Genomic DNA, 12,828 nt, shown 5'->3' on the forward strand with positions numbered 1-12,828 from the left:
AAAATTCGTATATTCGTATATTCGTAAAATCTGTGATTGTAGGACATCTTCCAGATATCATAGACTCATCGATTTCAGAATCTAGAAATTTGGAGGAAATTTCCAGACTCCGGAATCGATCTCTGAGACGCAAGTCCGCTGTGCCGAGGAAGCTATCTGTTCCAGCAAGCACTGAAATGGAATCGGCGATTCTAAGGCGATTACGTACGTACACGTCCGTGCCGAATGGCGCACGAAAGGGCATTTACCAAGTAGACGAGCTTAGTTCTGAATCGGTACTGCAACGAGTTAAGATGCTCCAATAGTACAGAGAAAGACATCGAGGGCGAGAGCGAAAATGATAATCAAAGCAGAAGACAGAACGATAGAATAAGATTTACTCTCTTCTCAAAAGACAAGTAATAATGTATGTAATAAAATATAAATTAAAAAGTAGCCTAAAATAATAATAAATAAAAATATATGTATATATAAAATGTATGTACAAAAGATTAATAAAATAAAAATAGAAGGTAATAAGTGTAAAATAATGATAAAAAACGGTAAATATATACAAAATGAAAAACAAAGGAAGAGAAAGGGAGAAAGAAGTATGAAGAAAGGAGATAAAATAATGGAAATAGTGGAAACCTAAATCCAAAACGTCCGTACGTTACGTATTCGTCACTGTCGGAACGAATCCAGAGCTTTATCGAAGTTGTTTCGCCAACTAGGTTCCGTCATTGTCGAGAACGTTGGCTAACCGGCAATGTACGACTGTTACCGATACCATTAATTTCATTAAGGTACATCCAGTATGCCCAGAAACTGAGGCGATCCGCTAGAAAGTGATCGATGCGCCGATTAAGACTGGAGCTCGATCTTCCCCATGGTCCACCAATTCAATTGTTCACATAAAGAATTTCTTCTTAATTATTGAAAATGAACTTAGTATGATGAAATTGCCATAAAGACAGCCAAAATTGAATTACGGAGTATTCAATATTCCATCCGATAGAGATCAAGTGTAATGGCCACATCTTGTTCTGATTACTCGCGCATTTGTTGAGCTCGAGGTATAAATGGCGACTGCTCCCAATCTTCTTTGAGAATGGATTTTCAGCGATTTGTCCGGCCTTTTCGCGTGACATAATAAATCGACGCCGATGACCTCCCGCGCTTGCGAAAAGCCCGAAAATTGGCGCGGGCGTGAAATTAAAACGAAAAAAGAAAGAAGCGAGTAGAAAGAGAATAGAGCGCGTTCACGTCGCGCTTTCAACCCTTTTTGGCACAGGTCTCGCGGCCGCCCCGTAACTTTTAGTTTTTATTCTGCAGTTCTTTTTTCGCTCCAATTTCGCTCCTCTTTTCGACCTGAGGTTCGTCCACCGTATGCGCGCACGCTCAGCTGCCATAAAGTCGACTTCCGGCGTGTTCGGCATCGACAATCGCAGTTGCGAGTGCAATGACCGAGCAATTTCAATTTAACGCCACAAATGGAAAACAAATCTTATGCATAAACGGTGAAAAAAACGATGTTGTTAGCAAAATTTCTTCCAATTATTTGTGAATTATTCAAGTTTACCTTATGTCCAACATCGAAAAGATTACAGAAAATTATGAAAATTCAACCGAAAAACGTTTTGCACAAATAAGTGAAGGCCATACTCGATCAAGGCGGGTCTTGGTGACTAAAAATATTTTTGATGCAAAAATGTTTTCGTGTGAATCGTACAATTTCCAGTTCAAGCAAATCGCGCTTCGATTCTTTATCAGTCCCGAAATACAGTCCTAAACTAAAGCTGGGATACGTATTATCACAAATTTCATTGACAAACAATTTAATGTTAACATTAATGAGCATTTTAAAAATGGAGTGATATTTTTTTGCAATAAATTTTTTACAGTGTTTTAAGAAGTGCTTATTTTAGCATCAGTATATATATCATCAAATTACTTGCCAATTTAATTCGTGATATTACGTACTCTAGCTTTAATTTAGGACTTCATGTTTGAAGAACACTGACAAATAATTAGCGAGTAGTTTAATTAAACTGGAAATTGTAAAAATTCGGCAAAAATATTAGACACTAAAATCCTTTAATTAACTATGACTCTCTTCTTTGCTTATGTTGATTGAAGAAGCTGTTGACTAACTCAACTCAAAAATGCTATCAATGACAGTTACCCAGTGAAAAATGACAATGAAATCAATGTTGAATCGATTTTGAATCGACGTCGATTCCATTATTATTTCTCTTCTACTAATTTGCTAATTTATTCTTAAAATAATTTATTATCAAAATGGCTTCTAACTTTTTTTTATTAACAATTCGTTTAAATTAATTTGGCTAGTTAAATTGTATTAGTATTAAAGATAAAATGCTTGAACATCTTTATGCGTTTTTGTCTTTTCGTGCAATTTCAAAAACCATAATGAAAACATTTTTATTAAATAATGTGAATTTAGTAAAAACATAGAATATACCAGGATAGTGAGTATTGCCGTTTTTACTGTTGTACTTAGCTTTATTTAGCTTCAGTACTTTTGCTCGCGAGGAAAAGGCAGACTCACTTGTACAGTATCACTTTTAACTCGGACATTGTTCTGCGGTAAAATTTCCGAGGACCTTGCTGGATAATCCACAAGTGTCGAGAAACGTAAAAGAACTGGTTTAATGAAAAGGACGATCAAAATTATTTTGTCTTTTTCAAAAAAAAATAGCAGAAATTTCTATAATCTTTAAAAGTTAAATTCTTTAGAGTTTCAGAGTTTTCATTTGGTGGAATAAATTATTTAAGTAAATAAAATATAAGAAAATTTTCCCTTAAGTATACTTTAATTTTTATTAAGCATAAGAACAATTTAAATAAATAAATGAGCATATATATAATTATTGTAAAAAAATTTATAGTCTTATTCTAGAGAAAGCCATGGAAAGTTTCTTCAAACATACATTTTTGTAACTTCTGTTGTTTGTCATTCACGAATGCAAAGAACTATTGTCGAGTCCACTGCCGCCTTGACTTGTATAAAGATATTATTTTCTCTCTCCGATTTTTCTTGGAGAAAGAAAAGAGAAAAAAGGAGGTATTGTCGATATAGAAGAATGCTTTGAGTTTTGCTGATCCATGCTACAACTTTAGCAGAGATGTAACCGTGAAACGGGGAAAAACAATTCTGCGAGAAGGGCCGGCGCGACAAAGGCGAAAAGGGAGATCGGTTAAATGTCGAACGAGAGAAAACGCTAGTTCTGCTGCTCTTCGTTATTAAAACTCCGCTTGCACGTAACGCTAACGATTCTTCGAAATACGGCATTTCTTTCTTTGTTTTCTCGATCAATCGAGCAGAGAAAAACTTTTTATATGAAATATCCAAAACACAAGATATTGTTATTGCAAGTAATTTTTAAATATATATATATTTCTCCTATCACATTATCTATGTTTTCTATCTGGTTCGTTTTATTTCTTCTATCTTTTATACATGGAAAGAATTATTGTAAAAAAGTTTAAAAAAAGCTATGTTCTAAAAGAAAATTTTTTTAAACATGTATATATTTGTGTAATTATTTTGATGGTCCAAAATTATTTTCAAATCTGTATTTATATAGCTAAATATTTTTTAAATATTTCAGCAAAACCGTTCTTTTCGTCTAGTCTTTTTTTTCCTTATTTACTTGTTGTCAACTCATCATTCATTTTCCATTGAGAATATTAAAATATTTTTAATTCCTTCTTATTGCTGATGTTTGTTACCTAAATGACTACCACTAAAATACGTTGCCTAAGAACGCAAGAACATCTTTCCGCATTTTCGTGTTATGCGTGCAGAATCGTTGCGTAAAAGTCACTCGCTCTAATCCGACGAGTTCGCAGACGCGCAAGAAATGCGCTGTTAATGCCACATCTCGGCTGAAGAGCGACTCCCAAGCCACATTACGCCGTCTTTGTAACATCGTCGGTCTTAACAGCTATGAAGCGACGTCGACAAGGATTACGAGACGCCTGCGTCGTGTCGAGTGACTTCGCAGGCCTTCTGGTGCCTCTCAGCCAACGTGTCGTTTGACAATTCGATTATAACGACTGATAAATTCATGACTTTTCTAACGTGCTTTTCAAAAGTCCCAATTCCGTAAATGTCTCACGTTTGAAACGGTTCGAATTTTATTTGAATGTATTATGGATTCGTTCGTTTGACTCAATTTTATATGATGATGGTTTCTTCTACATATCTAAACGATCCAATTTTCTATGTAAATTAGGATTTTCAAAGATGATAAAGATACAAGTGTTTATATCGTAAAATAAAATATTTTTATTAAACAATTGACAAACGCAGAAAATAGTAGATATAAATCACGATAGATGTAAATCACGAGAGAGAAAAAATAATGAGTAGGACAGCATATATATGGAACACGACTGCGCACGAAAAATATTTTATATCTATTTAATTGTTTTTATTTATAATCCAAATTTATTGCATAGATCACCTGAAAAATGTTATAATTATTCAAATATTTCTGCTTCTGCAAGACACTTTTTATTTATGTACATCACTCGGTTATTCCAAAATCTTTATAATTATGCAAGCATTTGGAATTTTGTACTTGATATGATATTCTGAGTCATATAAACTGACTATAAGCGAAAACGTGGAAAGAGATTTTGGTAATACGAGAGAGCATTAAATTCTACGATGTAATCTCGTTGAACCCACCTTTTCGCTTTACCTTTACCTCAACCTTCTCAGTTCTTGGATACCGACAGGATCATGATGGCATTCCTGACATTCCACAGATGCTAGCAAATTTCAATTCGTACTTCGGTTAAACCATGTCGTCATAAGAAGGAACAATACGAGGTATCGTCGAAAATAACATCAACGTTTGTACTGATACCAACGAAAATTGTTGGCCGTCAGATATTCTTATCGCAATTAATGTAATTTGTAGAGTAATGCATCCGCAGTAAAACGTAAAAAATTTTAATGCTTTCATTTCTCAATTACTTCTCAAATCTTAATTTTAAAGACGTCAAAAGCTCATGTTCTCTTAAGGAGAGAACTACTTAAATGAGAGAAGTAAATGCCTTATTAAATATAGAATATAAGATGGCTCTTCCAATTCGTATTACATTTAGTATTAGACGTTCTAGTATTGAAATTGATTTACCTAATTGTTTTCGTATATCTTCGCAATTTTTCCCTTTAAAAATTAAATTAATACTCTGTCTTCTTTGCATGAAGCTAAATATCCTTATAGAAAGATAGTCACTTACGAGATGTTTTATTTATTAAACGTAACTGATTTAATAGCGCTGCTAGTGACATGAGAAATGTTTGAAGCGTATTAAGATTACAGTATTAAGATTGTTTTCTATGAAACTATAGAAGATACTCAGCTAACTCGTTTGGTCATAACAATATGCCTTATGAATAATTATAAAAAAAGACACAGCAAATAAAACGCACAGTAAATAAAACGCCAAAGTTTCATTTAGAAAACAATATTTGGTTACAAAAGTAAAGAAGAAGTAAAACATTTTAAAGTGTATGTAAATAAATGTATACACATTCACAAAATTTCTATATATATAAGCTGATCATTATGAAAAATTTTGGTACTAAAAATAATACACGTAATATAAATTACAGATTAACGGTAGAGAATAATCGATTACCAAATAATTAATTTGGTATAAAAATCTCCAAAAGGAGGTCGTAAGTAATCAATATCCAATAGAAGGCTATATTACAACAATATGCCATATGTTTAAATTTGCATAACTTAAAATATGTACAGTCAAATAAAAATTAAATAGCAAACACACTCAAAAATATATTCGTGTAATAATACGCTCAAGAAAACTGAGGAAGTAAGTGTAATTAAATGCTAAAATATACCTCAGAAACATTTCGAAATACTTGAAAGTAAAAATGCGTTATAATAAATGCTGGCTATTGAGTATTGGCATATTAGTATCCTGGTACAACGACGCTACTGAACAAATAATTCCATAAGTAATCATTTAGATTCGCTATGTAACAGCGAAGATATTAAGAAAGGCTACAATATATACACTGGCCATAATATCACCTTCTCCTCTATTTTTTTATATTTTAATTATTGCAGTTAAAATAATATACTATAATGTGCTTTTAAATACGTTTAAAAATTATTTGTAATACGATTTAATATTTAAAATAAATGTTAAATTTAAAACAAGAATAGAAACGCGTAATCTTTTGTAATGTAGATTTAGACTTTAAAGAGTTGATATAATTACCTTCTCCGGTTTACATCGAGAGAGAGAGAGTGTGTGTGTGTGTGTGTGTGTGTGTGTGTGTGTATAAAGGAACGGGATTATAATTAATTATTAAAGAACATACAAACATTGTGTACAAGTATTCCGACCGCTAATTAGCATTCGCTCTAATTTTGATTAATTTATCATATCGTAATCTCGCTGGCTGACGAGATAACGCTGTAACGTTATGACAGTAGCTACACGAGTAATAACGTGACAATAGCGTTCTGACGTAATACATCACGTTCCCTTTGGTATGTGGACAATCATGCGCATAACTACGTGCTCAATTTGGAACGTCAATTATTAACTGGGCGGTCCTAGTTTCTTCAAAAATGTCGATTTTTCCATTTGGTTGTCATTTTTCAATTCTTACAAATATGAGATGTCGTAGAAAGATCATTATATATAGATATATACAATATATATTAATAAATAAAATGTAGTCTTATTCAATGTTTTGATGAAGTTAATTTCGATATAAGAATTTACGTTTATTTACGAAATATTCTAGTCACGGAAATGTATTAATAGGAGTTAAATGTTTTCCTCAACTCTGTTGACATTTCAACTACATCATTTTAACTGTAAACGTTATCAAGTGTATATTTAAAAAAATGTAAATCTTAATTAAGTGAAATAAATTTTATAAATAAATATTAAATTTCATTTTTTGAAAACAAAATATCCTCCAATTATTTGCATACTAAAAAAACAGAAACGAGACGGTCATCGACAAAATTTTAAAGAATTGTTGCGAGATTGACATCGATTTTTCAGATATAGGTATAGATGATTATTTCTCCTCAAACGTATGCGTGTGGATTTAAATTTAAATAGAAAAAGTTGGACAGTACGAATTTTTCGTCGCGAAACGATCGCAGCAATTTTCAGCGAACAGGCGAAAATGCGATCGACTTCCATCCTTGTGTTCCCCGAGGTACAATGGCGACTCAGATGCGGATCAGTCTGGTCGAAATGAAGGGTATTGTTTCTATTGGCTGTTCTATTTCCGCGTCGTACAAAATCGCGCATGCGTCGACGAAATTAGACGACGAATAAACGAAATAACATCTTTATGCACTTGTAAATAATTTTTATTTACTTATTAATTGCGCTTTAGAATTGAATCACAATAGAATATCAAAAGCAAAGAGATAAAGAGACAAATTTATCATTGTTTATGCAAACATAGATAATGTTTCGTTTATAAAAAGTTATTTACTGTTCTATTCTATTTTCTCTGTATTAGATAATCAAAAATTTAGCGGAATAGAGAGAGAGAGAGAGAGAGAGAGAGAGAGAGAGAGAGAGAGAGAGAGATACGTGACTGTGAAAGTAAGATTAGAAGGTTTTAAATGGCTATACACGTTCATAGTATCGGTTGCACAAAAGAAAACGAGGAAATCTAAAGCATAAATTTTTATGTACGTTTCTCCTATCGATAAACTTGATCATTATTCACCACCGGTGGTGGTTACTAATCCTGATAGCCGTTTCGCACTTTTCTCGGCCATTTGGACTGGGGGCAACTGTAGTAGTTCACGATCGCGAACTTGCCTGCGTTTTGTGACTAAGCTTACGAGCGCGTTTCGGCGCTCGTTTGCCCGTCAAAACTAGGAAGAACGGGCATGCAAATTGTCGGGCATCCGCCATAAAACGGTGAAGCTTTTTCCGCCAAATGGCGCCATCCGTTTGAAAGCGCGTCTATTTGGCGGCTATTTCTCGACAACCGATCCTTCTTTTGCTTTATCACAGTACGAAGAGTTAGTCGTAAACACACATCCGCTATTTAATTTAATTCGCTTTAAACTCTTTAATAAAACTTCAAAGAGCTTATTTGTGAAAGCAATGACAAATCTATCAATCTGTTAAAATGATATATCACAAAGATAAGAGATAATAATTAATTCTGGTGTAGAAATTACGTTTTATTTTAATACTTAGGATTCAAATCCTGAGCGCTCTTCTGAACGCAGCCAATATCTTTAAAACATACAGCGCTGAAAGGATAAAAGTTTTCAAAATTTGCTAAATTAAAACAAATTTTTCAAATAATATAAACGCATCAATAATTTAAAAGCGGAATAACGAATACTTTTTTTATAGCTTTTACATAAAACAAATAAAATCCTGCATTTTAAGTTAACAATATTATTATGCCATGAATTTCAATTTATGCGCACAACTGTACGCTTCACTCTCATTATTCTATTAATCGAACAACATTTATTCTCTTATTAATTTATTAATCTTTAATTAATTAATTTATTATTTATTAATCTTCTTATATCGATTACTATTTCAATTTAACCTTGAAGAAGATACGACTTGTGTTTCACACAAAACCGATACAATTTCATATTTGCACTGTTGATGGTAATCAACATGAATGAGAGAGATAAATCATCTAGCACTACAAGGTACCTATCAGTGAACATTTTTCTAAATCGCATTCATAAATACCTGTTGCGTGTGAGCATTCACGCGAAAAGCGCATGCATAACCAGCGCAACGGTGCATATTTTAGGGGAACAAATAATTTAATTGCGCTTTAGCGGATGCGAATATTAAGTCACCTCGTGTTAACCGTGCTCTACGACTACGACAGCTGACAGCCGTAAACTTTGCGATGAATATTTTATTGCGGCAATGCGTTCTATGCGCTACGAGCAGCGCGTGTCTGTACATAGCGAAATGAAAAAAAATCTCCGAGAGACATCAAAAAATCCGACGCATCTGCTCCAGGAAAAATATTTAAAGATAAAAATAAAAATTTTTCTTCTTACTCTTTACTATTATATCATATTATATAAACGTACTATTATATTAGATTAGAATACTATTTCACATTTAAACGCGTACGTATTACGTAAATAAACTAACTTTTTTGTCCGTTATTTTCGCATTTAAACGTAAGTTATTCATTAATAATTAATTCAAAGACCGTTTTATATAATGTTCTTTTTTTAAAATTAGTTTAATCTTTTAATGAATATTAATTATTAATATATTTGATACCATAATTAATATTTTAATATTTATTACAAATTAATCATTAATAAGAAATAGCATTGATTTATGAAAATAGAGGTATCTTCGCATTTTTAATAAAATTAAATATTAGCTTTGATCTGTTTTTTTTTTTTTTTAAATTAATTTAGCAATTTTATAAAAACTTTTTATATATGATTCTATATTCAAATCATTTTATAAAAGTAATATTATAAAGTTTAAAGTAGTCTCTTTAATTTTTACTCTATTAACGTACTCCATAAAATTTTTATTGGATTGTATTTCTCATCATTATTATTAATTTTAATAGTTATACACACAGGCAGATGAAATGTACGCAGCGAACACAGCAATTAAAACTATTTCATCTTTTATTACACTTTACGATAACGATATGCACGATGAACAAATAATTTTGCACCGATTATTAATGTTGATCGAACGAGCAATTAAAATTAATTACGATATGTGCAACCAAATGCGTGTTTACTATTTGAATTTATTTTATGTTTCCATTTATTATCACAATTTCAGACCGTTATAATTATACAAACGTCCGAGATAAACGCTGTGGATTTTCGGGGAGGTTACGTTTATCGTTGGTGAAAAATTCTCAGAACAAAGCATTACAAAGAGAAAGAAATCGGACAAAACGGATAATCTCCACGCGGGGCTCGCGAAGCCTTCGTTTCAGATTTTTTTGTTAGCCCTCGGCGTTTTGTTTCACATCGTTTTGCCCTCCTTTCTTCGCTCATTAGACAGGATACTCCCCAATTAGCCGGTAAAGGATTGTCGCGACAAGGGTAGAAGAAGCCCGGTTTCGAAACCTTGTATTGGAGAGCTTTAATTAAATAATTCATTTCATCGTCTTTTCAATCCTTTCTTTCAGTTTCTTCGCGTCTATTATAGCATAATTTAGAATTAGAATCTCTAACGCATTGCAAATTGTGTATATTTTAGTTCAAGAAAATTGGAGGAGAGGCAATAATTTTAAATAATATTTCTTCTTCGTTTAAAACAAGAAATGAGAAATAGAGTAACGTTCATTTCATAAAATTCTAGTATTTACTTAATGTGAAATGTATATATTTCCATGGTTGATTAAACTTTTTAATTCAGTTTTTAGTTTTACTTCTTACATTTAAGTCAAATCATATTTTAAATGTAGAATTATTTAAGTTTTCTAAGAAAAAAATTAAACAAAATGAAAGAATCATTCTCTACATTTCATTAAAAAAATAAGACATAAAGTCAGCAATATAAATCATTTTTTATTTGATTGAGTGACTGAACTTAAATCATTCCTTAGATTATTTTCATATTCCCAACAGTAAATTTTATTTAAAGATTTTCTAAAAGGAGAGGATATATTTTGCGGCATGTAGGGTTTTGAGGGCAGATTTTCCCGTAATGCCTTTTTCCAACTTGCAGTTGCTTTCCATCGTACTCTTCACCAACCCTCATTTCTTTTTTTCTCTCCTATCAGCCTCTCTTTGGACGAACGGTGGGAGAGAGAACTGCAAAGCGGGGTCGTATTCTCATTTTCCTCGCGAGATGGAGAAATAGCAATCACGACGAGTGACGCAATAGAAACCCTGATTCGACAGAAAGAAATTTTCCTAGTTTCATTTTCATTTATTCTCTTTTCTTCTTCTTCAACATATCAATCATCATCAAACAAATTAAAACATTAATACTAATTAAGTGATAAAAAGGTTAAAAAAAAGTCAACTGATTACTATTGTAGTAGCAGAGATATTAAAATTTACTCTCAACATTTTATGAAGAGAGCAATTGTTTACAAAATTTGTTATATATATATATATATTGATCCGATATTACCGATATTAGTAGAATACGATCTTTTAAATATCGCATTACAAAACGTCTTCGTGACGATCAGTGCCGAAGGTTTACGAAAATTTTCTTTTTCGCGGTGAACGAATCCTGCTTTGAAGGAAATCGTCTTCGATCGAATTACAACGCGAGAGAACGTTTTAAAAGGATCCTTAAGGAGCCTAGCATCCTGGAATGGACGAGGTGGCGCACGTACTGATAGATTTTGAACGTCGGCTTCGCAAATCCTCTGCGTATCGATGGGTCCTTGCAAATCCCTCAACGATCCTCGGGATGAATTTCTTTCGTCCTGGTAGGATCGATTGCGCAACCCACCCGCAATGTCTGTTTTCACTTTACCGGTAGATTACAAGTTGCTATCGTGAGAGTATTAACGTATAACGAATTCGTGAGAAACTGGTTCTCCCTCTTTTCTAGTGTCTTTGTCCTTTTTGCTCTAATACAAAAAGAGAATGGCTTTGCCCCAAATTATCTTTATATTAATTTTCATTGTGTATGCGAATCAAACATCTTTTATACCATCTTTTCCTATCTTAAAGAATTGCACATTCGTATCGATCATATAAAATATATAATACTACTCTTCTTAAATAATTATCTTTCTAAAAAATAAATTTTATGAATTTGTTCGATTTTGAAAGATTGATAAGACGATAGAAAAAAATTGTTAATCGAATTTTTAAAGGCAAATTTTACAGTGACTCTTACATTTATTAAATACAGTTACTCGAAATGAGTAACTCTTTATAAATTTTTATTACAAACTTTTTGAAACATCCAACTATCTAATATGATGTGGCTCTGAACTATTGGAAAATCGGTTTTTGCAGGCAGAGTAAAGAATAAGTGTAAAGAGAAGACGCCTGCCTGTAGGACAAGGTATTGCTGGCGAACGTGAAAAAGTAGGAAAATTGTATTGTGAACAAACGCGGTGGCGTGTTGCTGTGCATGTGGTGCGCGTGACATGACTGGAATATTTTGTGCTGCTCACACATCGACGAAACCCTCTCATCCTTTGGCCTATGTACGCGACCGCAATACGATTATGAACGGACTATGAATACGAACCAATCCCAAAAACGTAACATAGTCATCTAATTGGTCAAAGATCTTCTTTTTTTAAATTCTTCATAAAAATCAAATTATTCTTCGAATAATGTTATCAGCCCCCCCCCCCCCAATTACTAAATAAACAGATTTTAAAAAGTAAGGTTGATAAACTAACGAATTTCGTTTGTATATTACAATAAAGATAAGTGAAGCGAGATGTATATACGATGTTGTTTTTATTAGAATGCTAGCATATGAGGCTCTTTCTCAATTTTGCCTTGTACGTTTCCATCTTGTATAATGAATGCAATTGCAATATAATTTAACATAATTTTTAAAATTATCTGACATTTTTTTCACTTGCTATTAAAAGCGGTTTGTTGTTTATACATGTTTATTAAAAAACGCAAATGATACGATACAAGCAGTTTGTGAAATTAAAATATTTTAATTTTATTAGTTCATTGAGATAATAAAAAAAAAACAATTTATAGTTTATTAAATATAATAAATATAAGAATTAAATATATTTTAAAATGCATGCTTTTTTACAAGCTATTGGTAAAAAAAAGCATAAAAAAAAAGTATAAAAGCACTCTTAATCTACCGCAATAATCT

General features: G+C 32.2%; 1 protein-coding gene across 1 annotated transcript in view; it reads right to left on the minus strand.

Moving 5' to 3' along the window:
- Positions 1-12,828, minus strand: part of LOC108691728 (neuroligin-3-like) — a 196,989-nt gene that overhangs the window by 72,728 nt on the left and 111,433 nt on the right. The window lies entirely within an intron of this gene.

Source organism: Atta colombica, unplaced genomic scaffold (assembly GCF_001594045.1).
Source record: "Atta colombica isolate Treedump-2 unplaced genomic scaffold, Acol1.0 scaffold51, whole genome shotgun sequence".
NCBI lineage: Eukaryota > Metazoa > Arthropoda > Insecta > Hymenoptera > Formicidae > Atta > Atta colombica.